Here is a 27702-nt window from a genome sequence, read left to right as displayed (position 1 = left end):
GAAGACTTCAACCCCCTCCGGATAAGCCTGGCAAAGAACTCCATCATATGTGATGTTCCACAAGAGAGGGCCCAGCACAGATCCTTGCGGGACCCACGCTTGCATCTGAAACACCCGTTCGCCAGTATCCGTGAACGTGCACACTTCCCTGTCACTTAAGTAGTTACTAATGATCGCTTGAAGTTGTCCGGAGACTCCTTTCGCCCTCAACACCTGCCCGATGACCTCCCATAGCAGGCTGTTGGGCGTTCCGGACATCCAACAGTATCAAGGCCGGAATCGCTCTTGTCCGCCGACCATTTGCTGCTGCGTCGACAGAGTACATCACCTCACAAATTGCGTGGACCGCTGACATGCCCTTCCGGAATCCAAATTGACGAGGGGAGAGTCCCACTTGCTCCTGTACCTCTGCCAAGAGCCGGGTTTCCACGACACGTTCATACATTTTGCCCAGTGTACTGAGTAAGCACACTGCACGGAAAGATCCTGGCTGGTCTGGATTCCTTCCCGGCTTGGGTAGAAGTACCAAGCGTACCTTCTTCCAGCATGATGGGAAAGCACCCCGCGTGAAGGCCTGGTTAAAACAGTCCAGCACCGTCCACGGGAATGCCCCCACCACCATCTTGGCCACCTCCCCTGGAATTCTATCCGGTCCCGGACTTTTCTTGAGGTTGAGCGCTGCCGCTGCTCCCTCCAGCTCCTGAAGTGAGATTCGCCTTGGCTCTCCTATTGGCGTCGTCTGCCACCCGACGGCCGGTCTGGGGAAGAGTAATTCCACTATTCCGTCGATTTACTTTCCTGGGATGACTGGCAGTCTCCTTCCCAGCTTTTAAGTAACAAGCTTATACGCTTGTTTCCAAGCATCTTTTTGCAGCTGGTCAAGGAGACGCTTCCACGACTCACTCTTCGCTCTCCAAATCTCTCGCCTCAGCTTTTTCCTAGACTCTCGGAACTGTTGGGTCAGCTCTTCTACGTCATTTCTATCCAGCGCCCTACTCCTCTGTAGACGGCGACGTGCCCATTGCACGTCCGCCCTTACTTCCCTGACTTCAGCGGTCCACCAATAAACCTTCTTCTTGGGGCGTCTTGCTTCTTGAAGTTCAAGGTGGCAGGCCTCCTGCATCCAGTTCCTCAGGGTCCCGCCTACGATCCTCATTGAATACTTTCGTGAGCCTCCCCTTCAGCTCCTCGAGATGTACTCTGTCAACGTACCACGTCGCTTGCCTTCTGGCTGGAAGTGGGGCACTCAACTCTACCCACAATTCCCTGTGGTCGCTCCCTAAGTCATCTGCCAGCACTACGCACTCCTGTACAAGTGAAGCCACCGTTTCTGAAGCGTATGAGTGGTCAAGGACCGACCCTCGTTCTCCTCTCCAGAAGGTAGGGGTGTCATCATTGAGGCTGACCAGATTGAGTGAGGAGGTAAGCTCTGCAAGGGCCTCCCCTCGCTTATCCGTGACATCTCCACCCACCCCAGCGTGCTTGGCGTTGAAGTCGCCGATCAGCAGGGCAGGTATGCCCATCCACCGAACATCCTCTCCCAACGCGTCCAGAAACGCCGTGAAGTCATCCCCCGACGAGTTGCGGGAGATGTAGCAACAATACACGAGGATCTCCCCCACCTTAGTGCGAACAAATCCTGCTTCCGTCCGCTGGTCAGATAGCGCATACCTGCCCGACAAGTCGTTGAGCTCCGCATCCTCGCTGGGTTCTACCAACTAGTCTCGCCCCCTGACCACCCCTCCATTTGGCTCTGATATCAATATTATATCGGCCTCCTTGTTGACAGCTGCCTCCCACTCTTATTAGCGTCATCTGCAAGGAACACTTGGCTTGTTCCTTTCAGTCGCGACGGAAGTGCCCCTCCCCTCCCTCCACAATTGTAGCACATCTTCGAGCGGTCTGGCCCTTTGCATGCCGCCGCTAGGTGCCCTCTTTCCCAACACCGGAAACACTTAGGGTCGTCCTCCAACAGGAGCATCCTGCACGACTGCCAGCCCACTCTCAGTCGTCCACTAGCTGATCCGCAGCGTGCTTAGGAAGCACCACCGTCACATTTTGTGCATGTCCATACGCCGGGCGTACAGACGTCACCTTTATCTCTGACGTAGTCGCTGGAAGAGCTTCCTGCACCGCCTGGAGTGCTTCTTTCGCGGATACCTCACAGTCCAGGCTCTTGATGTGTATTGCCACCGGCTTATCCTTCTTTCCGCCCGGCGTAATTCTCACCCCCTGGACACTACTGGCAACCTTTTCAGAGACAGCCTGCGCCTCCCCCGCTCCATTCCTTATTTTTAACTCCAGTCCATCTCCCCTGCATTTCCTGGCCGAAATCACAGCCTCTGCTATTTCGCCAGCCGTCCCAGCCTTGACCTCCCGTAAAAGCTGAGCGTATGACAGCCCTTCTTTGCGTATGACCACCGTCTTTGCAGCTTCTCTCGGCTGGTACTCTTCCCCTTTGGCTTTTAATGTTCTTTGGTGGTTGGGTTACCACACATCTCAGAAATGGTTGAACTGAGACTGTACAAGACTATACTACACTTACACTCATACATATCATCCTCTGAAGTAATACCTGATGGTAATTCCCAGAGGCTAAACAGAAAAAAAGGAGGGATGCTGAATTCAGAACTATTATCAGAATTTATGTAATGCGTCTTTTTTTTAGATACATACGCTATTATTTACCAATAATGCATAACCACTGTGAAATCAATACTTAAAAAAGAAATTATATTTATGTGTATACATTTTAAATTTGTTTAAATCAACTAAATTTTTATTTATTCCAATACAGATAAATTGAAATACATTAATACAATTTTAGAATAGTAGTTTCTAAAGGTCTACATCATTGGAAATGTCTTTAAAATAACAGTTTTTAAAAGTTTAAATCATGGAATTGTCTTGCCTTTAATTTTTAAAATATGCTGACAACCCTTTTCACTTGTACGATGTTTGATCAGTTTCTCTAAATAAAAACCAACAATAGTCACCCATCATTCCAGTATCCCATCTTCCTTGGTACCAATGCTCTATGGTCAGCATATCCTGATGGAAATTGTCTCCTTGCTCATCGCTTACAGAGCCCAAATTTTCAGGAACAAAGTCTAGGTGGGAGTGAAGGAAATGAATTTTTAATGACATCCTAAACATTTGTAGTTTTGTAACAGTTTATTGACCAAAAAAACATAGTTTTCATCATTTCTGTTGCCTAAAAAACCACCAACATCTTTGAAGACTTTCATGCAGCTAGTTCACATTCGCCAAGTTTGTTGTCAAAAGTTCTGTCCTTAAGCAGTTTCTTGATTTGCAGACCGATAAATATACCCTCCTTCAGCTTACCATTGTTCAGTTTAGGAAGACTTATTTTTAAATGATTACATCCTAGTCCATCTTTGTCTGGTGCCTTTACAAAATTTTTCATGAGTCCGAGTTTTATATGAAGTGGCAGCAGTATGATTTTACCTCATTCAACTAATAATAAATGCTTTACATTTTTTTCACCTACCACAATGGCCAGTTCTTTACTTGGTAATGACTTTTTGTATCACAACTACCCCAAAGACAAAGAAAATAACAATATTTCATAAAACCACCTTGTAAACCAAAAAGTAATGCAACAACTTTCAGATCACTGCAAACTTGCCACTTATGTTCTTTGTATCTTATTGCTTTTAATATTGATGCCATAGTTTCATATGTTTCTTTCATGACAACTTCATGAGCCAATGGAATCGATGATTGTTTGTTACCATTATGCAATAAAACTGCTTTCATGCTAATTTTAGAAGAGTCAATAAAAAGACACCATTCTTCAAGAATATGCTGAATTCTAAGCTTTTTCATCAGGCCATAAACATCAATACAAACGCAAAATTAATTTTTCATAGTAAAATAAGTTGAAAGAGTTTTATTTATGTTTTAAATGTAATAACTTTTGTTTTTTCCGCTAATAGTTTCCACTGTTGCAGTCTAGACCTCAGAAGTTCAGCTTGCTGCTTTGATAACTTTAAATTGCGAACTAAATCTTTAAGTTCATATTGAATTAAATGAGATTTCTCATCAGATACAGCAAGAAATTCTTTAACATTCTCTGCATCATTTTTCATTTCAGTTGTGTAACATGTTAGCAATGTTGAATTAGGTGGTGGTACAAATGATTAGCAATGTTATGTCTACCTGGGAAGCACAGTACACCATTTTTATCTATACTTAAAGTTAGGTAATTACAATCTTCATACTGAATAATTTTTTTGAAACTTATAATTTTGAGGATCATTAACAATAACACAGTACCACAAAATTATTTGTTCAACATTACATTTAACAATCATGACTTAAATGTGATTAAGAGTTGACATTTACTTAAATTTTCACTATATATTAGTTGTTCTGTATATCATTTGTTTTCAATTATTTAAAACTGCTGTGTTTTATTTATGTTTGGTCATATTATATAGTTAGTCGTTTTTTTTTGTTGTATTTCTTATGTTTGCTATGGCTGTGACAATATGTAAATCTAATGCAGTAATATTATTTTAAATAAATACAAACCAGAACTTCTTGTTTTATTTTTTATTTTTATACTTTACTAGAGTAACACAGTTACGGCTTCCTCTGCAATATTTTTTTGACAACAAACTTATTTATAAATAAAAATTATTTAATCAAGAATATTATTTTAGATTTTTATTAAATCCTGATAAAACTGTAAAAAAAAATTTTATTATAAATATAGAAGAAATATACGATAATCAACGAATTTCTGCCAAACGCTTAAATATGTATATGGTCCTGATAAGGGCCGATTTAGAATGCAGCACTGAAAAGTGCTGTTTGAGATATTTTTATTTCCTTCCTTATAAACTATAATGGAATTGTTTTTCTGGTGCTAGGAGAAAGGGGTCTACTCTTTCCCCATTTCCATTTTTACTATATTCCCTTCCCCTTTATCTTCCTCTTTCCCTTTCCTTCTCCCATTTATCTTTCCCTTACTTACCTTTGCCCTTCCTCTTCTCCCATTTCCCTTTCAGCCTTCCTCTTTTCTTTTTCTCTTTTACCCGTTTTTCATTTTCCCCTTCTTCCCTTTTTCGATTTTTCCCTTCCACCCTTCTAACCCGCGCGTAAATTGGTCCAGTAGTTTTTTAGTCTATAGCGGACACATATTTTTCTAACATTGCAATGGAATCGTAAAATATTTAGTATAGCGTATGTTGCTTTTACGTCCAACAGATAGCACTGTTATTAAAAAAAAAAATGGTTTTAAAAAAAACCCACGAAATTTAGTTTTTTATCGATCTGAACTCCTTAAAATAAAAATTTCGCAAAATCCTTTCTTAGTGCACGCCTATTTAAAGATATGAAAGTATCCTGAAAATTTCACAAGTCTCTACCCATAATAGTTTTGGTTGTACGTTGATTATGAGTCAGTGAATCAGTCAGGACATTCTCTTTTATATTAATGGACATTAAAAAGAACTCCTAGTAATTAAAATTAAATAAATTGTTCAAAATATCCTTCATCACTACTTACATAACGGACCCACACAATCTAACATTCTCTTAGTAAATAATTTTATTTTTTGATTGTAAATTTAAAAAATTATGTTTACGGAAAACTTAAAAATTCTGTATTTCGACTCTTAAGTTTTTTTGCTTTACACTAATTTTATCGGCTACTACTGGAACTCATTATTTTTGTTATTTTTTACGTTAAAAAATGTATCAAACCACAACTTCATGCAACAGGTGGTTTTCGATGAATTTCGGTATACGTTCATTTTGCCGCTAAGCAGAAAGCATGGTAAAATTCTTTGTTATTCCTAATTTAACAACAAAGCCTTTTCCGGACACATATTTATTATGAACATTTTCATTATTTTAAACAGAAAAATACAGATGTAAAATTTAACGGCAATCTTCTGGAGCACTCACACACTCATTCTGTCACTGCACGCGCACACGATGTATTAATATTATTTATTTGACATATGTAATAAATTACTTCTTTTCTATGCTCTACCTACGCTTTTAATCTCAACCAATTTTTTTGCATCTGACATCTTCAATTATTTGCTTTCCATATTATTTTATTTAATTTTAATTCAATTTATTCCATTTAATCCCTTTCCATTTCCTTTTCCCTTTTTAGATTCGGTTTTCCGATATTTCCCCGCTACTACTACTAAAAAATAGTAGCTTTTAGTCTATAGAGGACACACATATGGGAAACATTGCAATGGAATCGTAAAATATTTAGTGTAGCGTATGTTGCTTTTACGCCCAACAGATAGCGCTATTGTTAAAAAAAACAAAAAACACTAAATTTAGTTTTTTTTTATCGATTTGAACCTTTTAAAAATCAAAATTTCGCAAAATCCTTTCTTAGTGCACGCCTACTTAAACATATGAAGGTACCGTGAAAATTTCAAGTCTCTACTTATAATAGTTTTGGTTGTACGTTGATTATGTCAGTGAATCGGAATGGAATGGAATGCAAAGTTGGCAGGAGTCTATTACTCCCTACTCCATCGCAGAACCTGGACAGAGTCCCTTGCTGCTGGATCATTCTAATCGGGCTTGTTTTTTTTTAATTGGTTAATTTTATATAGCGGGTCTAATTTTTACAAGTTTTGTTTATTAATTTAGTGTTTTAAGGACGGATTTAATTGCATTCCAATTCCGTTGTTAAACCAGCGTTATCGAACCCATTTCATCGGCCGACCGCGGAAGGCTAGGCTTATAAAGCCTGTCCTCCCGACGTAATTCCCCTTCAGACCGTCCACTGAAGTCCTTTCGGTGCTAACTCTTTAATAGGCTAGCAGGAATACGCCACAACGGGGCACTACCTGTAAGGAGGGAGCAATGCGTCCCCTTTTCCGGAGGAGTCGCAATTGCTGGGTTATTTTGTCTGATTGTAAGTTTGAAATAGGAGAGGTTGTAAAGAAGCTCTTCATCCGCTTCTGGTATGGCTGCCCTTCAGGACGCATCTCTGCTGGGCTCTGTTCCGGACTCCAGTCCGTGCTGTTGAGACCGAGTGGCTGGTCTTCCTTCTTCTTCATCTTCTCCCTCTTCTTCTCCCGAAGACCTCTTCGTTCTTCTTTGGCCTGCACTTTCCAAGAATTGGTAGTAACCGAAGTTACATACCATTAACCTTGTAATTCCCGAAGCCCCGAAGGGCTGGACGGGGGAAAATGCAGGTTTCTTCGCTCTTCTCAGTGAATCAATCAGGGAATTCTCTTTTATATAAGAGATGATACTGCTCTAATCAAGGTTTTGCTTGATTCTTCTAGACAAATGCTGGAGCATTTCTTTTTTTGTTTTCTATGGAAAAATACACATACCATTCCTGAGTAGATCTATGCATGTTCTTATATAAATAAAATATCTAATTCCCACTATTTGTAATTTATATATATTTATAATTTATTAACACATACATGAGTATATATTTTTTCATATTTTCACAAGCGTGTTAAATATGTTGAAGATATGATCTAATATACTCTGGAAAAAGATGAAGGAATTAGTATAAGAGGAAGGAGATTAAATTGTATAAAATTTCCAATGATTCAAAATAATAAAACACTATGATAGATTATGAAATCAAACTGAATGTTTGGAAAACCAAAGTAATGAGGACAGAAGGCAATAAACTGATGAATGTCTGCATAGAAGAGGGAAGAATTGAACAAGTAAAACAGTTCAGATATTATTAGTACCATATTAACAGAAGATTGCAGAAGTGAAAATGAAATAAAAACATGAATAGCAATGGTTGTGGGAGCATCAGAAAAATTAAAGTTATTATGTAGTAAAATGGATATAGATTTGAAGAAGTATCTTCAGTTTCAAGTATTTTGTTTGGGGTACAGTTCTAAATGGTTATGAAAAAACAGACATTAAGGAAAAGAAAGGGAGAAGGCTTTTGAAATTTGAGCATGAGACAGACTGGAAAAGATTAAACAGAAGTAAAAAATTAAGAAGTAATGAAGAATTTATGAGATTTGAAGCTTAATCAGAACAATTCGGAATAGGAAAGCTAACTGGATGGGACATAAAATGAGAGGAAAGGATTGATTAAAAGAGTGCTAAAAGTATCAGTAGAAGATGCAAAAAGAAAATCCAGAAAAGAGTAAAAATTATAGGTAACTAAAAGGAAATGGGAACAAGAATCAAAATTTTACTTGGAAATAAAAGCGAATGAGACAGACATGGTGAAAAGGACTTGTATCAGGGATCATTACTTTATGATAATATATATTATTATAAATTAAGATATATATTATTATGATTATGATATAATATTATAAATTATTTACCTATTTTAAGGTTTTTTCTCCCATTATGATTATATTTTAGTTTATTTTTCCAACTAGTAAACTTTTGTACAGCCCTTTGATTAATTAATATTTTGGGAGAGATTTACATTGCATTTTTTATTTGTTGTGTGCAATTTACCAAATTTGAATGTGTTCTTATTTAAGTATTTTTGCTTTTGATAATTAACAAATCTATAATATTTAAAAATTTTTGTCACTATAGTTATTCTGCCAAGTAAGAAGACACAAGAAAGCTGCATATTGAAGAAAAATAATTTTAGGTATTGATAGAAACATAAAAAGAAATGTTGAGAAGCAATGTAAAGAGAATGCTGTCAAAAGTCAGCTAAGGTACTGTGTGATCTGGGAATAAATAAATTTTTTAAATTTTCAAGTAAAAATACTGACAGCAGGATGCAAATTAATCTGAACAAAGATGTTATTTAATAAAAAAGTAACTTTATTCAGAAAAAAAAATCATACCTGTTCAATTTGTGAATATATAATAATAATTAATACATCCTCCTTCATTCTTAATCACTTCATATTCATAATTTGGCATCAACTCAAGTGTACTACACATTTTTCTGATTTCTACATCATGAAACCACACTGATGCTTTATTTAGGTCAATTTTTGTGGTAAAATTCATTTTTGAAAGTCGTTTTTTTACTATTACCCAAAGACTTTCAATTGGGTTCAGGGGAGTTGTCTGACCAAGAGGCACTTTGTTTAATTCTACAAAAAATCTTTCCACTTTCTTGCTGCACTAAATCTTGTTGGAATACTCTGTTACCTTGTAGGAATTTGTCTTGAAGTTGTGTCACAATCCTTTCCTTCACAATCTTGATATATCCATCACTTTTCAACATACCATATACTGGAAGTAATGAATAACAGCCTTCAAGTGTGAAAAAATCCCAAAACATTTCTTCTGGGTATGTTTAACTGATTCTTGGACACGAGCAGTGATGTATTTTCATCTGATGCTTTTCTAATGTTTGGAGCGCTTTGCTCCTGAACATAAAAATGTGGCTCATCAGAAAACATAACATTTTTGCAGTTTTCTTTGGTTGAGTTACCATGTGCTTTGGCCCACAAGAGCCTTTTTTTCACACTGCTGATGTTAAAAGCTGCTTTTTAGCTGGCTGACATGCTTTCTGCCCAGATGCCAGAAGTTTGCATCTAACAGTTCTCACTTGTAAATCTCTTCCAGTGGATACTAATTCACAATTGAAGTCCACAGTAGAAAATTTTGGATCATGTTTACTTTTCTCATTAATAATCAATCCTGTGATGGAGTTTTTCTTTCATGACCATTTACCTTTCTTTGAGGTGAAAAGGAATCAATTTCTTTATACTGTTTTAAAATAGCATTGACTGTCTCTTGTACAACATCATACTCAGAAGCTATTTGTCACTGTGTCAAACTGTTATGATTAGAAAGAGTGCGTTCTTGGAATTATGGCCATTATTTTATTATATTCAAGTCACACAGAACAAATAATATGAAAATATAATTTTGTAATAAAAAATTAAATAAACTTTCACAAAACACTATTTATAACATGAAAATTGCTAAATAACAAAGAACAATAACCTCACATTAGACAGACAACTTAAAGAATGGGTATAATTAAGTAATGTTGCAAAAACATAGAAATAAACAAAGATTCTCCATGTTTGAATTAATTTGCATTCTACAGTATTTAATATGAGGATTACGATGGCATCAGTTACAATGATAAGAAAATAATTTTCACATTGTCTACGCAAGTAATGTATATACAGTAAAAATCATACATTTTAGATATGTGGAAAGGATCTATGTATGGATATGTTACAAAAGATCTATCAGAGAAACTTCTTTTACAAAATAAAAAATAATTATTGAAATTAATTCACCTCATGAAGATTAAAGTTTCAACATACACATATTATAGGTTTAAACAAGGTATGGAAATCCTTAAATAACTTTTCAAAATTTAAAGATAGAAAAATAAAATCTAGCAAATGGTTTTCTTAACTCATGACAATTTATTTTTCAGTATAAGACCCACACCCCCAAGCTCCCATGAGAAGCAATTCAAATACTTTAATATGATGTGTCTTGACAGTACCCTTTCTATTTAACGTTTTTGAATTGCATCCATGGAGTCCCCTGTGTGGTTGGAATTTGGTCTTGTACAGTTAAATCCATCTGCAAAATTTCATTTTTCTGTTTAATTATTGAAAAGTTACCTAAGGGTTCCCATACTTTGTGAACACTGAATACATATATATATATATATAGAGGATATTAAAAAATGGAAACTTCATGTTTCAAAACTGAGAGATACTAGGAGGTAGATAGAGTGGGAATGAATGTATATAGTTACAAAATTAATACTATAATGTTTGAAATTTCTATCTGCCATCTTGAATCAAATTTTTTTTTTTTTAAACAGAAGGTGGACATGTGATATATGCTCTTAATATAAGAATTTACAAGAAAAACGATGGTGAAAACTGTTTCTCGAAAAATGCCTTCATTTTTGAGTAACATAATTCAAACCTACAAAAACTGAAAAATTGCAGTAGTAATAAAATGAGGCAAAACGCCCTATAGTAACTTTTTGTTTCATATTACTTTCAGAATTAAAACCAATAACAAATATTAACAGTTATTGTTGGATTTAACAGCCCACCATTAACAACAACACACAATAACTAATAATGTGCAACACTAGTACACATTAAATAGCTAAATCGGCTGTTATTATTTACTCTAATTATAAAAATATTTAATTTTAGAATTTAATTAAATGTTCTTGGCCCTAAATTACTTAATACAATAAATTTTGAAAGCATACCATTCTATAAGAACCATTCAAAATGCTTCTCCTCTACATCTTGGGGTGTGTTAATTTTAACTAATATCCGTTTATAACTTGTATCATGTTATGTGAGATTTACCAATTATGTGCCTTTTCAAGTTATCAATGTTTACAGGTTTAGTTTTAAGTAACCCCAAAAATAATATTCTAGAAGAGACTGATCCCAATATATATATATTTATGTACATACTATGTACAGGCGATTCAGGAGGAAAGGAAGATAATTTGGAAACTGATTCGAGAGCTTGAAATAGGGGAAAAAATTCATATAAATATATTTATGAAAACGCTTTGTTATTGAGTTATGGCTAGCATAAAATTGCACCCAGATTTTTCAGTCCCCCCCCTCGTGAAATTAGGTTATACTTAAATTTTTAATATGGTATATAAAGGTTAAACTTGATGGTTTCTTATATTTTTTTACCTGAAAAATATTGTACAAGACCGGTATAATGGACATTAATAATGGATTCCTGCCAATTAAGAAAAAAGTAATAGAAAATATAATAATAGGAGGAATCCAGTAAGGGACTAAAAGGAACCTTTTAAGTAAAGCTAACAGTCTAACAATCATCTTTTGTAATACTGACTGCTGACACACCTAAACAGATGTTATTTGTGAGAAGAGTTACTAGACCCAGAGTAGAAATGCTTGGGAAAATGAAAGGGCTTGGTCGATTGTTCTCATGCTCAACTGGGGTCTGGTCCTGCAGGTCAAGAGGAAAGGGGTATAAATACTCCAGGGAAGACGAGTTGAAATGACTTCTGCGAGGAGTTATTATGCGAGTTTGAAGTGAGAGTATTCTGTGAGGAGATCAGTGAAAGAGCAAATGTCTAGTGTACACAAGTTTGATATGATTAAGGAGACATCACAAGTAATTCCAGCACATTAAAACAAGAAATGGTTTGGTGAGTTACTGTTAGATTTTAAGTGAAAAAGATAGTGTACTAAGTTTCATTCATAAATTGTAGGGTAATTTTATTTGTGAACAGCAAAGGTATTTGCAGTTAAAGAACTTTATACTTATCTTATCAATTGTACTATTATTGTTAATACAAGACTAGTAGTTAAAAGTGTTAAGATTATCAGTCATGCTAATGTCTTTTGTCAATGTGACTGAATTCTGGTTTTCAATATTTAACTACCTGTAAATAAATCCTGACAATTACTTTAAATTATGTTTTGTTTGTAATCACTGTTTATTAGTATTATTGTTGTGGTTATAATTCTTATGATTATTATTTATAATTGACATTATTATTGTTTGCTGTTGTCATTATTTTTATTATTACTGTGAGTTGTTTATTATTATTATTTTGTCTTGTGTTACTTATGTTCTTAAACTAATAAACTGTAATGATATAAACATTTTCAACTGTCAATTTCTCAATATCCTGATCGTGCCGCAAACAAGCGACAATATCATCAGCAGTTATGGTATCAGTAATAAGCTAAACATTGACCAAACGTTTTAAAACATTTGAGGAAGGCTGGACAGAAAAAATACTTGATGATTGGGTATCACATGATTTAACAATGAATAATTTAAAGATTGAATTTCCATCTGCAAATTATTGCTAAAATGAAATATTTTTGCAATAACTCATTGTAGGTGATGAAAAAATGGATCACTTATGACACTAATCTAGGGAAAAGATCGTGGTCAAAGCATAATGAAAATCTGCAAGTAGTGGAAAAAGCAGGATTGACAGCAAAAAAGTGATACTGTGTGTGTGGTGGGATCAGAAAGGAATTGTTCACTATGAGCTGCTGTCACCCAACCAAATTATATATTCTAACATATATTGTCATCTACTGGATAGATTACATCAAATAATTGAGATGAAGCGACCAGAATTGATTGATGGAAAGCTGTCATCTTCCATCACAACACCAGACTATAAATATCTTTGGTGACCCATCAAATATTGATAGAGCTTGGCCAGGAAGTTTTGATGCACCCTTGAAGACTATGCAGTTTCAATCACTATGGAGTGTGGAACATCGTGTGTTTGCTGTCGAGCAGTTCTTTAAACTGCTCGGTTCAATGTCTTTTCCATTGAAATTTTAATGTTGAATGTCGAGGTGAAGTTTCAGATCAAAACACCATACTTCGATGGGTGAGGCATTTAGAAGTACTGGACCTGTAATGAAGAAAAAAACCACCTGGCCTTACCCGTTCAGTCTGAACTCCAGAAAATGTAGTCAGAGTGAGAAAGCCAATTCTTGCTAGTCCAAAATGATCCGCTACGTGACAGGCTGTAGCGCTGGATAGGTCATGTTGTTTGCTTCACTGCAACTTACACCATGATTTCAAATTTCCCCCATACAAAATAATGATCGTCCAGAAGCTAACTGAAAGGGATTTTGTGCAATAATGAACACTATTCTTATGGAAGATATGAATGCCCTAATAATGATGTGTGATAAAGCCCATTCCATCTGGATGGTTATGTTAATGTACGAAACTGTCAGTACTGGGCGTCATAGAACCCATGTGAACTGTACCAAAAACCTCTCCACAGCTCAAAAGTATGAGTGTGGTGCAGTGTCTCTAGAATAGGGATTGTTGGTCCTTACTTTTCTGATGAGGGGGAACACCACAGTTAGTGCGTTACATCATGTTAAAAAACTTCCTGTCTTCAGAACTGGAAAGGCATTGGGTGAATATGAGAGAATTGTGGTTCCAACAGGATGGTACCACAGCTCACATGGGAAGAGCATTGATTGAAGTGGTTCGACAAATGTTTTCTAGATGTCATTTGACGATTCGGTGATGTTTCTTGGTTCCCACACTCTTCCGATCTATCAATTTGTGACTTCTTTTTGTGGGGCTGTCTGAAATTAAGAACGTTAAATTTGTGCACAAGTCACACACAATTGAAGACCTGAAAATTCTCATTCATCAAAAAATTGAAGCTGTGTTGAATGAAATGTTGGAAAAAGCTGTGCAGAGCTTTGAGGAGAGGCTCCGAATTTGCATTATGATTGAATGATAACCATTTTTGAAATCACTTAATTTTTAGCTCCAAAACTGTGAATAAAAATAAGGTTTTCTTCTTTTAATAATTAAAAATTTCATTTAATTTTTAAATAAGTTAAATGATAAGAATTCACTTAACTTTATTTAATTACAAATAAGCAAAATAAATTAGAAATAAAAACTAAACAGTTGACTGAAATTACTAAATAAATCTTTGTTTTCCTCCAAGACAGAATCAGTAATTGAGACCATAATTCAGACCAAAGGCAGTACAATGTATTATACCTAACTATCTTCTGGGATCGATGACTGAGTTTTTTTATGATAATAATGTTATTATTGCAGTGATTTAGGATCAAAAGAAGTTTTTTTACATAATTCTTAGTACTAGGAACCATAAGAAGATTAAACATTTATTGTGAAATGCAAATATGCTTCAGAGGACAACTCAAAATGTATTGCTCAGATGATTACAAAGGACGTTTGTTTTTGCCATAATGCACAGCTCTTCTCTGCAAGTTCCACAAAGAATTTACTTCATGAATCGTTTAAATGGAAGATTTTTAATCATCCCTTCTACTGCCCAGCTACCTGGTGTGCTAACTTTTCACCAAAATCAATGTCTATCCAGGAGCCAAAATAAATCCTATCCAGGATGAAGGTCTGCAACAAAAGCTGAAATTTCAGTATACATATTAAAATATAATGGTTGCAATGATTTGAAGTTGGAGTAATGTACGGGTAGAAATGAGTAATGTTAATATGATCTATATAAAAAATATTTTTTCTTACCAGCTAGTTGGAAGTCAATTTTGAAGAAGCTTTCATATTTTCCTTCAACTTGGATGGAATTCTTTGTTGTACAATATTTTACTCCATTTTCCACTTCATCCAATCATTTTGTACTCTACCTCAGATTAAAATTTTTCAATTACTTCTTTATTAATCAAAGATCCCAAATATTTCAACATTCTTTGCCACATGTGAGTCTGTTTTTTACAGCTTTATAATTAATGATAAAGAATAATTAAAATAATCTTTTATGTAACAAAGACAAAATACATGTACGTCTATTCTGACTACTTACCAGCCTCACAGTTTCTCAGTCTTTTATCCTATCAAAGTAATTATACAAAATTACTAAAAATGAAGATAAAAATGATAAAAGTAATATAATTTACAAAAATTACAATACATTTTGAATTACATTTTTAAATGAAAACATAATTTTCAAGTGAAAACATAAACAATCAATAATTCATGCATAAAGCAAAGTTTAAAATAAACAATGTGTGACCTTGAAAGTTTTTAAACTTCATTTTTACATTAAAAAAATTAAAACAAAAAAAAATTTACGCAAGTGTAAGCATATGAACTTTAATCAAATACAGAAATATCAATTACGTTTTAATAAATAAATTATCATAAATATTAACAGAAAAATGCAGATTATAAATTATAGCTCTGCAATCATAAAAATGTAAAACAATTCTTTTAAACACTAAATTAATTACATAAATTTAATAATGAATGTATATAAAAAACACAAATTCTGAATAGATAATAAATATTGACGTAAACAAAATGTTCAATTTACTTTATATATGTTGATATGTTAATCAATTTTAATGTATGTAAATAATATAAAGATAAGGTTAATTAAAAAAAACAAAAAACTGTGGTTCAAAAATGTTTTAAGATTTATTTTTTTATTAATGTAATAAAACTAATTCACACCGACAATAAAATACATGAATTAAAGGTTTTTTCCCAAGAAAACAAAATTCTTGTCTACTAGTTTAACAACCTAAAACAATGGAAGAGATATAATCCTGATCATCACATGCTACAAAATTCATTTCTTATTAATAATAAAAAAGCAGATAGGCTTGTAATTCAATGTAACCTGTATTGAGTGTAAAATAAATAAATGATAGTAGGTGGTGATATTGATTTAAAAATATAAATTTACATTGAAAACCACATTAAAAATTATTATAAGATTAGTTCATTATGTTTTTAATAATTTTTGCAACCATCTTCAGGAAAGATAGGTATTTTTACAATGATTTCAGCCAGTTCATGTAATTAGAGTGTGGCTGCAAATTGTATTGGATTTGAAATGAGCATTCATTTAGTGTATTATTAAGTTCATAAATTTTATTATGTTCAAATGTGTTTATGATGGGGTTCTTTTTTGTGTGTGTTGATTATTTTTAGTTGTATGTACTGCATGTTGACAAAATTGTCAATATGCAACCAAACAGAACAAAATAGTAAAAAACTGATTCATATATTTATATATAACAACACTCATTAAAAAATGCAAAATAAACAAAAAAACAAATTAAAGGAAAATAAAATAAAATATAACTGACAAACAAAAACGCAGAGAAAATAGTTCATAAATTTAGAAAAATCTGTCTGCAATGTAACCTTTACAATAAAAAGAAATCATTATTCACAGAATGCAGGAATATATAAACAGGACGCAATGAATATCTTTTACAGCAAATACAATTGAAGACACAAATTGTAATCTACAACTGAAGGCACTGCACTGCAAAGTATACAATAGCCAAGAGCCCCTTCCCATTATATAGAGGTTGGTAATCTGTATATCATCAGATGTTTGTAAAGGTTAACTGCTTTCATTTGCTTGGCAAAAATTATTAGAAGCTGATGTTATTTTCATATTTTGATTTGTGCAGCTTTAATTAGAGTAGACACACTACATTTTTACGTGCATCAAGACTACAACTAGATTTTTTTATATATGTTGTTACACCATTATTGATTAGCAAATAAACTGTGTAGGTTCCTTTTCGATAAATTTAATAAAAAAAACTCATATATATCTTCACTTTCTTGTGGACACGATAACTGCTGTAATTTTGCGCCAATCACTTTCAAATTGAAACATAAAATATAACGACCCAAAATTTTGGCCAAGTTCATTAATGGGCAAAATCAGACTGTGGGGGGGGGCTTTTTTGCAAAAAGAAAATATCGCTTTAACTTTCTTATTAAGTAAAATATCAAATTCGTTTAAAGTTCCTACCCATTCTTTGGACTTATGTAAGTAAAGTTTTTTGATATCATCAATCATTGGCACAGGAAAAATGGGGTTTCAAAGACAAAAAAAATGATACCTCCCTTAATAGGGACCATATCGAATCAGTTTAAAGTGGTTGTTAGTCCTCTAAACATTACCTAAAACTTTTGTGTGAAGTTGATATTACCAACCCTTATGGCAAAGGATGACCAAAATGTTGCTGGAATTGTAAGAAGATGGAGCTTGTTGTATGGTAAACTTTTTTCACATGCAACCATTGTCGTATTGAGTAAATTTGAAGTTTTTCTTAACTTTAGGGTGGAAATCTTTTTTATCCCCTACTTAGCACCGGTGAAATCTACCTCCGTGTTCTGGCGTGTTGAAAGGTATTTTTTTTTTCATTTGGAGAGCAAAATTCTCTGGTGGTCTCATTTCAAAAAACTAAAGTAGAAGATTTTTTGTGTTTCTGTTTTCCATTCACTTTTGGTAACAATATATCTTCTCAGAATTTTCAGTTTAGAGTCGAGTTGGGAGTTTCATTGTGTAAACACGTGTTGTGTACGGCTCTGCGTTTATTGGCTTTACCAATCCAAGATGGTACCTCATCTTGGATTGGTTTGTTTATTGAATTGGACTTACGGATTTTGTTGGTAGATAATTGATTGATAAGTGTGCAAGATATTTTGAGTTTTGGTTAAGGGACTGACAAGATATTTAGATTTTTCTGTGGCGTAGTTTTTATTCCGTAACACTCTGTATATTTTAGTGGTAACATAACCTGTGGATTAGAGTGAAGTCAAACTGCAGGCATGGACAAGGGAGTGACGTCAGTTGTTGACAACAACGGATATGGATACGAACTTATAATAATTTGCAGTAGTTAGTTACTAGTGAGTTATACTTTGAAATTTTAATGTGTTAGAGCTAATTAGTAGGGGATTCCTTTTTTCCCATAATTTCTGTACCCATTCCTTCTACATCCCTGCCCTTTTGGATCTGAGTGAATTCCAACCTCCCCAAAATTATGGGCACCTCAATTTTTTTTCTGTACATTTTCCCGACTCCCCCAAAAAATTGATTATTGTTTTGAATTTATACATTTTACTGGCCCTCACCACCAAAAAAACGCCCCCCCCCGAAAAGGGGTGTGTGGGTACTCAAAAAAACCCGGGCTATTCTGGCGGTAGTGTTGCTGGATGTAACGAATGCGTTTAATTCGTTACTGTTCGGGTGGGTTCTCCAGGAACTAAAGAGGAGGAAGATCAACCTGTATTTATACAGGCTTGTGCAGGATTTTTTAATGATAGGGCAGTGGTAGGCAGTGCAGAAACGGCTCCAATTGCGATTGGAATGGAGACAGGAGTGTCGCAAGGGTCGGTCATTGGCCTGCTATTTTGGTGTATAGCTTATGATGGGCTGCTGCAGTTAGGTTTCCCAGACAGGGTGTCGCCAACTGGTTTTGCGGATGATCTCTCCCTGGTCATTACGGCTAAAACAGAGGAGGTGTTTATGGCCCGGGGGAACAAGGCGGTGAAGATGGCTCACGATTGGTTATGGGAGTGACAGCTCCATTTAGCGTTGGAGAAAATGCAGTTGGTATTAATGACTAGAAGACGACGGCTCCGGAGGATTAGTTTTTGTTAGTAGGAGGCACGGAGATTGTACCTGCACCCAGGAATAAATACCTGGGAGTAACGCTAAATGACAAGCGTTCTTTTCTGCCGCATGTAGTGTGTAGTGATGAAGAAGGGTGGCAAGACTGTGGGGACGATTAACAGGTTGTTGAGTAGGATGGGCGAGCCTAGCACAGCGAAGAGGAGATTATTAACATTGGTGGCTAGGTCTGTCATCTTGTACGCTGTTCCAGCCTGGAGGAGAGCGTTAAATAAGAAGACTGAAAACGAGACTGCTCTCTTTGCAGAGGCCGCTGGCAATTGGATTGGCGTGGTTGTACTGAATTGTTTCGACAGAAGCAAGTATAATAATAGCGGCTATGCCACCTTTAGATCTGATAGTGTAGGAGGTAGTGGAGAGGTTGGGGCGGGTGTGCCAAAAGGTCAAGCTAAGCAAGATACGCTGATGAAGTGGCAGCACTGTTGGGAAAGGGCACAGGTAGGAAGCAAGATGAGAAGGCTGATCCTTCAGATCAAGCCATGGATGGGCAGAAGGTATGGTGAGTTAACCTATGAGATGACGCAGTTCCTGTCTGGTCATGGCTGCTTCAACAAGTAACTATAGCTCAGAAAGAGGAGCACACAGTGTTCCACTGTGTCAGATGGGTAATGGAGAGGAGAGAGGTGGAACATGTTATTGGTATGATCACCCCAGATAACATGGTGGAAACGATGTTGTTTAATTGGCGGAATTGGGATGCCATTAGTATAATGAAAGCTAAGGCTAGGGAGGGTGGAAAATGAAGAGGACAATAGGGGGGACGTGAAAAAAGGAAATTTGAGGTTTCTTTTAGGGGTTGGTTGGACAGCCCCTTTTAGGAGGAGTGGGATGCCGAGGTGACTCACGGCCGATGAGTGAAAGGGGACTCCAGGGGGTTAAAATTAAATGACCAGAGTCCCAGGTGGAGGGTCCTATCGGGGGGCCCTCCACTTAGAGGCAAGGCATAAAAGAAGACCAGAGTCCTGGGTGGAGATCCCTCTAGGGTACTTCCGCTTAAGAGGCAAGGCATTAGAAAAGACCCAGACCCGGCCAACCGAGTGGCACCCCGTGCTGGGTCCAGCATGGTCACTCGGGAGGTTAGAGGGAAAGGCACCCTTGGGATTGAGTCGTGCTTCGCCAGTCTACGTCTGGTCCCAAGGGGAAGGGGATTAAAAAAAGATTAAATGATTTTTCAATTGATAGTTTGTAGATTACTGGCCAAATATATGATTTAATTTTTTTATCAAATCAATATACAATGTTGAAAACAATTTATTTCAAATAAAATCAAACATAGTTTTAATTTTAAAAATGTTTTATTATAAAAATTAATAATTTAAAATACAAATTTAACAAAATTAATTAAATAACTGAATGTACAATATAGATGAAACAACAAATGACTAATTTTTTGTACTGGTACTTATTCTATCAAATTCTGAACATTTAATTATCATTAGACAAAGCAAATTTCAATTTTAATATTTGTTTAAATGAAGTTTTACAGACTGATTGAAGTACTGAAGTTTATTTTTAATAATTATTGTCATTACAAATTCAATCAGTCCTTTTAAACACTTTTTACAACCTTTTTAGTGTGCTTTGATGTAATTAAATTCAATAATTTTAATATTTATGTGGAAAATGATGTATACATTTTATTATCTGTATTAAAATTATGTAATTTATTATAAACAATTAAATAATTTATTGCAGATCAAACCAGTAAACTAATTAATTTAAAAATAAAAATGTTTATTATTACATTTATAAAATTTTATCATTCATTTTTTTGTGCCTAATTACTTATTACATTTACAAAAAGTAAAATTGAGAACTAAAATGTTAACAGACAGCACAAACTTATAATATTCAGTAGATATCTTCATTATAGTTACCAATACTTTAACACTAGAAGAAAAAAGGTAGGCATCAAATGAACATTTTGTTCATTCTTTTTTTCATTTACATATGCAAAAGTGAGCCAAGTCCAAAAAACCGATTGTGTTATTTTTCCCTTTTAGGATAGTAAACATTGGTAGTTATTCGGAGTAGTGAGCAAAGTTTGAATTTCAATACAAATCCTCCAGTGTACAGCAGATTCGTGCAGAAGTGCAATCTTCCGGAGCAACAGTGAACCAAATCCAACGATATGATTGTGTCAGAAAGAAATTGGAGGGAAACCATAACAGATTGTTTTATGTTCTTGTCTGTGCGTGTATTGTGACTTTGACCCAGAATTTAACTGTCATTGTTCAAGAAAATGTAAGGAGAAAATCAATGTGAATGATTATAGGAAATGCTGTGCATCATTTTGGAAACTTAGAGATTTCTCTTAGTAAAATGTGTGTCTTTGTGGTCTTGTGCAAGCTACTAAGTGCCGGAGAGGGCGTCCACATCACAATACTGGAATTTCCAAATCAAACATTTTCAAATATTATCTCAGACTGTCTGATGAAAGTGTAGGTGTATGCAAAAAATTTTTCTGGCTACTTTCCAAATCAGTTGGGGGAAGACTTTATAGGGCTCTGTCAAAACCAGAAGTATTTGTAGTGACTGACGATCATGGGAAATCCTCTTCAGTTATGCTATTGATGGTTCAGATGTTGTTAATCATATCCTATCATTTCCTGCTTTTCAAAGTCATTATTCAGGTAAGGATAATCCCAATTTGGGAAATAAATAATCCCAAAACAGGAAATATCTCATTCCAGATCTCAACGCATGCAAAATGTATGATTTATATGTGGAGAAATGTCAACAGGGAAATAAGACCCCAGTAAGAGAGAATTTTTATTACCATGTGTTCAGTACAAAATTTAATTTACACTTCAAACCATCTGATATTGAAACTTGTCGAACGTGTGATGAATTACAGCTGAAGAGCTCAAATGAAAGTGATGAAACAAAGAAAGCAGCAATTAAATTATAAAAAGACCTGCACTTAGCCAGAGCTCAGAAATGTAGAGATCGTATGAAGTCTGATAGAGAAAATGCATCTAGTGAATTGTATATGGCTACAATCGATTTACAGGTTTTGCCATTCCCTAAACTGACAACATCCACAGCATATTATAAAAGAAATATGTATATTTACAATCTTGGAATTCATTCTTTCAACAAATCATTCATTAGCTTGTATGTATTTATGGGATGAAACTAAAGCAGGCAGTGGATCTCAAGAAGTAGCAAGCTGTGTTTCTACTTACTTAAAGAAATATGCTGCAGATTACAACACATACTTTTTTTCTGATGCATGCACAGGACAGAATAGAAACATTAAAATGGTATTGACTCTGTTAAGGCTTGTAGCGTTTTCAGAAATGAAGGTAAAAATTATAGACCACAAATTTATGGTATCTGGTCATTTGTTTCTGTCTAATGATACTGACTTTGCTTTATTAGAAAAAGCTGCAAAGAAAACACAACATATTTATGGGCCAGATGATTGAGCCAATATAATAAAATTTGCAAAATGGAAGGCTCCAAAATTTGAAATTGTGTCAATGAAGCGGGAAAATTTTGTATCCAGTTATAAAATGGTGCAGGCCATTACAAACAGAAAACAAACTACTGACAGACAAGAAGTAAATTAGCTAAATATCCGTTGGATGAGATCTCAAAGGGGTAATCTCTTGACCATGAAATTTAAAGAGACACTGAATGAACTGATAAGATTTCAGTGAGATAAATTTCATGAAGAAGAGGAAGGGAAATCCGATACAAAGATAGGTTAATATCCCATTGGACCTACTCTATAAGACTAGGACGGTAATAGCAGACAAAAAGAATGATATGCTTGATCTGCTGAGATTTATTCTACTATTATACCATACTACTTACCACCAGAACCTTCAAAGTACTGAAACAACCAGAAGGTCACAAGCCAGTAATAAGGACATGGAGGAAGAAGAAGATGGTTTAATATGTGGGGATGAAGTCATATTGTGTAAAACAATGATTGTAAAACCTACAAACCAAGGTCATGTTAACTTAAAAACATAAATTAATAAGATAATATAATAATTGGACACACCAGGCTTACCCACCCTCATCTACTTAGCTCTCCTCAAAAGATCTGTGAGGCTTGTGATGGTCCGTGGACCATCTGTTCTTTGACTGCCCAATCTTTGGAATCATCCGACAAAACGTAGACCTGGGTTCAGATATGAATTTTCTACTACACCAGAAAGAAGGTATAAAAATCAGTTGCGGTTCCTCTCCTTCAGTGGAATGAAGAATACAATTTAGTGGTTTTTGTCTGATTTAAGTATTTTAGTTTGTATTTGTTGTTGTTACTTGAGTATGTTTATTTTTTATTGTTATTTTTGTTGTTTTATGTAATACTACATGATAGTGTTATGTTAGACACTAATGACTGTAACTGTTGATGCAACTGTAAATAAAAGCATTAAAGAAAAAAAATATATATATATATATATATTTCTTCTGTCCATGTGTATGTGACTGAATTGCTCCTAAACGGCTGGACTGATTTTGATGAAATTTTGTGTGCGTGTGATTCGAGAATGGTTTAGATTCACAATTTGATCCAATAGAAAATGTTTTTTTAATTTATTTATTTGTTGTTGTTGATCTTGGGATGGTTAAGGTTCACAATTGGATCCGGTAGGCAGTGCTGCGATCGCGTTTTAGACATTTTTTTAAAATTTTTGGCATATCAGACCCGGTTGTTGGTGCTGCGATCGGATTCTAGGAAATTTTTTTTATTATGTTGCTTTTTTGCATATCAGTTATTTGCGCCGTAGCTTAGTGTTGTTATTACATTCAAATTCTTATGTACTAGAATTGCGCCCTTATTGAGAATATTATATTATTATGTATTGAAATAACGTCATAAAGTGTAATTAAAAAATATAAATTGTGCAAATTTGTAAGGCGTAGTATTGAAGTGAGTATTTTACATGAATTTTAATGATGTATACACATGCATTCAATAACAATCAACTTAATCTACAAATTTAAATTGTCAAGTTTTCATTTGATTCTATGCAACTTATGACGTATTGAACGGCTCTTTGAAAATAAAAATGTAACTTTTTAAATTATAACATTTAAAAAATTAAAATATAAGTTGCTTATAATAATTATAATTTAAAGTATATTTAAAAAATTGAAGTTATAATTTTTGTAGCTGATTAATTTTATAAAACATTTTCTAAAATTGTTTTTAATTTACAATAAGGGCAGTGATAAGACTGTATTTGCTGTTCAATATGTAAATGATAACGACGAAATAACATATTATCAAATGGGCCAATATATTAGCAGCAATGAAGCAATTTGGTGCATTTTCAATTTTCCCATACATGAAAGAGACCCTGCTGTTATACATTTGGTCGTGCATCTTGAAAATGGACAGCATGTTTATTTCACAGAACAGACTGCTCTACAATGAGCATTAACTGCCCCAAAAACCACACAAACTGAGTTTTCCAAACTATGCAGCCAACTAGATATTTTCGGTCAATTCGCAAAGACATTAATGTATACTGATGTGCCACAATTTTTTGCATGGAACAAACAGTCTAAAAATTGGGAACCACGAAAGCAAGGTGTTCCAGTCCAAGGATACGTCGGCATATTCATGGTAAACACTTTAGGCCAATTATATACAGTCCATCCAAAGCTACGCGAATTTTTTTTTTTTTGCATTTGTTGTTGGTTAACGTTCCTGGACCAACATCCTTTCAATATTTGCGAACAGTCAAAGGTATTTTGCACGACACGTACTTTGATGCGTGTTGTGAATTGCATTTACTGGAAAATGATAACCATTGGGATCTCACACTTGCGATGCAGTACTGAGTTCCTCTCCTCATCAAATTTGTCAATTATTCGCTATATTAATGACGACATGTTTTCCGTCTGAAGCTTCTGCTCTCTTGGGTAAATATAAAGATTTGATGAGTGAGGACATTCTACATCGCATTTGAATTGCTGATCAAGATCCCAATATCGATTTTTCGCCGGACATATATAACGAGGTGTTAATAAAGATTGAGGATATTTGTATTCTCTTTTCAAATATGCTACTCATTCATTTTGGCATGCCATCGCCTAACTGTCCAGCAGCAGAAATCATTAACAGCGATGTTCAATGTGAATAACAGTTCGATACGACCTCTTTGGCTACTTTTGTTGCTAATAATGAGCAACTGCTCACTGCTGAACAAAAGAATATATATGATCAAATTAATTTGTCAATTGCAGCACAACAAGGCGGATTCTTTTTTTGGACGCACCAGGTGGCACTGACAAAATATTCCTCATCTCGCTGATACTAGTGAGCATTCGATCACAAAATCATATTGCGTTGGCAATTGCTTCATTAGGCATTTCAGCGACCTTGCTTGATGGTGGGCGGACTGCGCATTCAGCACTCAAGTTGCCATTGAAAATTCACAAAAATCCAGATGCAATGTGTAACATAAAGAAGCCAGGCTGAAGTTTTTAGAAAATGCAAAATTATTATCTGGGATGAATGCACGATGGCTCACAAGCATTCACTTGAAGCTCTCAATCGAACGCTGAAAGATCTCAATAATAATACCAGACTTTTCGGTGGTGCTCCACTGCTACTGTTTGGTGATTTCAGACAGACATTGCCGGTCATTCCGTGCTACATATGCAGACAAAATTAACCCATGTTTAAAAGAATCATACCTATGGTGAAGTGTCAGTAAATTATGCCTTACCATAAATATGAGTGTTCAAATTCAAAATGATCCATTGGCATTCTCCGAACAATTGCTCAACATTGGCAATGGAAAAATTCAATCGCATGAAAATACACAATGCATCCGACTCCCAGACAATTTTTGCAACATGGTGGGTACCAAAGATGCTTTGATTGAAAGTATATTTCCAGATTTACGAACTAATTACACTAATCATGTGTGGCTACGTGAGCGAGTGAGTTTGGCAGCAAAAAATATAGATGTCGACATTAACTTAAAAATACAACAGTCATTGCCTGGCAATGAAATAAATCGATAGACACTGTTGTCGATCCTGAGGAAGTTGTCAACTATCCTGCTGAATTCACTGGATTTACCTGGAATGTCACCACATAACTTGCGATTGAAGATGGTTCACCACTCATGTTGCTTCGAAATTTGAATGCACCAAAGCTATGTAATGCATGCGATTGGTCATAAAAAAAAATCATGGGCAATGTTCTTGAAGCTACCATTTTAATGGCAAGTTTCAAGGTGAAGTTGTTCTACCACGGATTCCAATGATCCCTTTAGATTCGTCCATTCCATTCAAACGTTAGCAATTTCCAATTCGCAGTGATTATAAATAAGTCACACGACCAAACAATGCAAATTTGTGGGTTGGATCTAGAAAATCTGTGCTTTTCTCATGGCCAATTATATGTTGCGTGTTCAAGGGTTGGCAGACCATCAAGCTTGTTCGTTTATACCCCTCAGGGATTAACTAAAAATATTGTCCATCAAATCGCATTAAGAGTGTGAGTGTGGGTACTGCTCAGCAGGGGATGGACATTGATAGTCGAGTTGTGGACTGCACGGTGTATTGACGTGTCTGAGCTCTGCGTTTTTAGTTGTTTTGGATTGGTTTTTTGGCTTTTGTGTTGGACTGGAATTTTAAGTGGACAGGACAAGGAATACGGACTATAATTTTCAAGTTTATTTGGTTGCGGACTTATCAAGTTTTTTTCGAGTTTTTTGTTCTCATTAGTGAGTTCATTATTTTTGTACTTATCTCGCTAAATTTTTATTATTACAGTGAGTGAGAGTGATAGTGAGGTATATTATAATAGTGTATACTAAAGTGAGTAATTTTTACTGTATAATAATTTTTTACAAGTTTTTTCGAGATTAGAATAAAAGCTATTTTAGCTAAATTATTCTAAGTTATAAGACAGGCCTGTACGAGTCTGTTTTTAATATTAAACAAGGACTTTGAAAAATTTTCGTATAATTCTTATTGTAAGAGTAAAATTTTCAGTCCTCAGCCTAGCCGTTTACTAGGGAATTCAACTTTCGCTAATAACTTTTGACCCACTCGTCCTATATCCAATATACCCGGTTATAAATCCATCCCAAAAACTTCCCTATGCTTTGACTCCCCTCCCACAAAATTTTTGACCCAATTTTTGGGTCGATACATTTTACCACCCCCCACCACCCCAAATTTTTTGGGGCTCCCACCCCCGAGTGGGTACTCGTTGGACGCGGGATTGTCCCCGTAGTCCAACCGTGACATTATCAGGGGCAGAGGATCGCTCCCCTTAGAGGGAACAGCTGCCCAAAGTAGCAGCCGGCAGAGAATGGTACCCATCAAGAAATTAGATGTTAAATGCAAGAAAAGACCACGCGCCAAGGGTCCTCAGAGGAGGAGGAGGAGGAGCACACTGACACCTTGGGAAGTTTGTTTGGTTTATCGACTGGGAATGGTCACGGCTTCATTGAAATAGCAAATGGGTCCGGGCCTTGGTAAATATATCAGTAATCATGAACAGGAGTTGAGAGCAGTTTATGAGGGCCTGAATGCACTAGTTGACAAGTCGTCCTCTGTAAATAAAGTGACACAGGCCACTCAAACGGACCTGCCAGCCATGGAGGACAACATGGAACAAATTCTTACCAAGGAGCTAGAAGATGAGGAACTGTTAGGGCTCTTACAAAGAAGGTGGCCGAATAATCTGAGAAGTAAGATAAGTCTGGTGACAGAACTCCCTCCCGACAGGGAAATAACATGCAGTTTAAAAGACCTAAAGAAGACGGGAGAGCAAGAACAAGGCCCTAGATTTGCTGTAG

Source organism: Lycorma delicatula, chromosome 8, assembly GCF_047948215.1.
Source record: "Lycorma delicatula isolate Av1 chromosome 8, ASM4794821v1, whole genome shotgun sequence".
NCBI lineage: Eukaryota > Metazoa > Arthropoda > Insecta > Hemiptera > Fulgoridae > Lycorma > Lycorma delicatula.
This window is presented reverse-complemented; position numbering follows the sequence as displayed.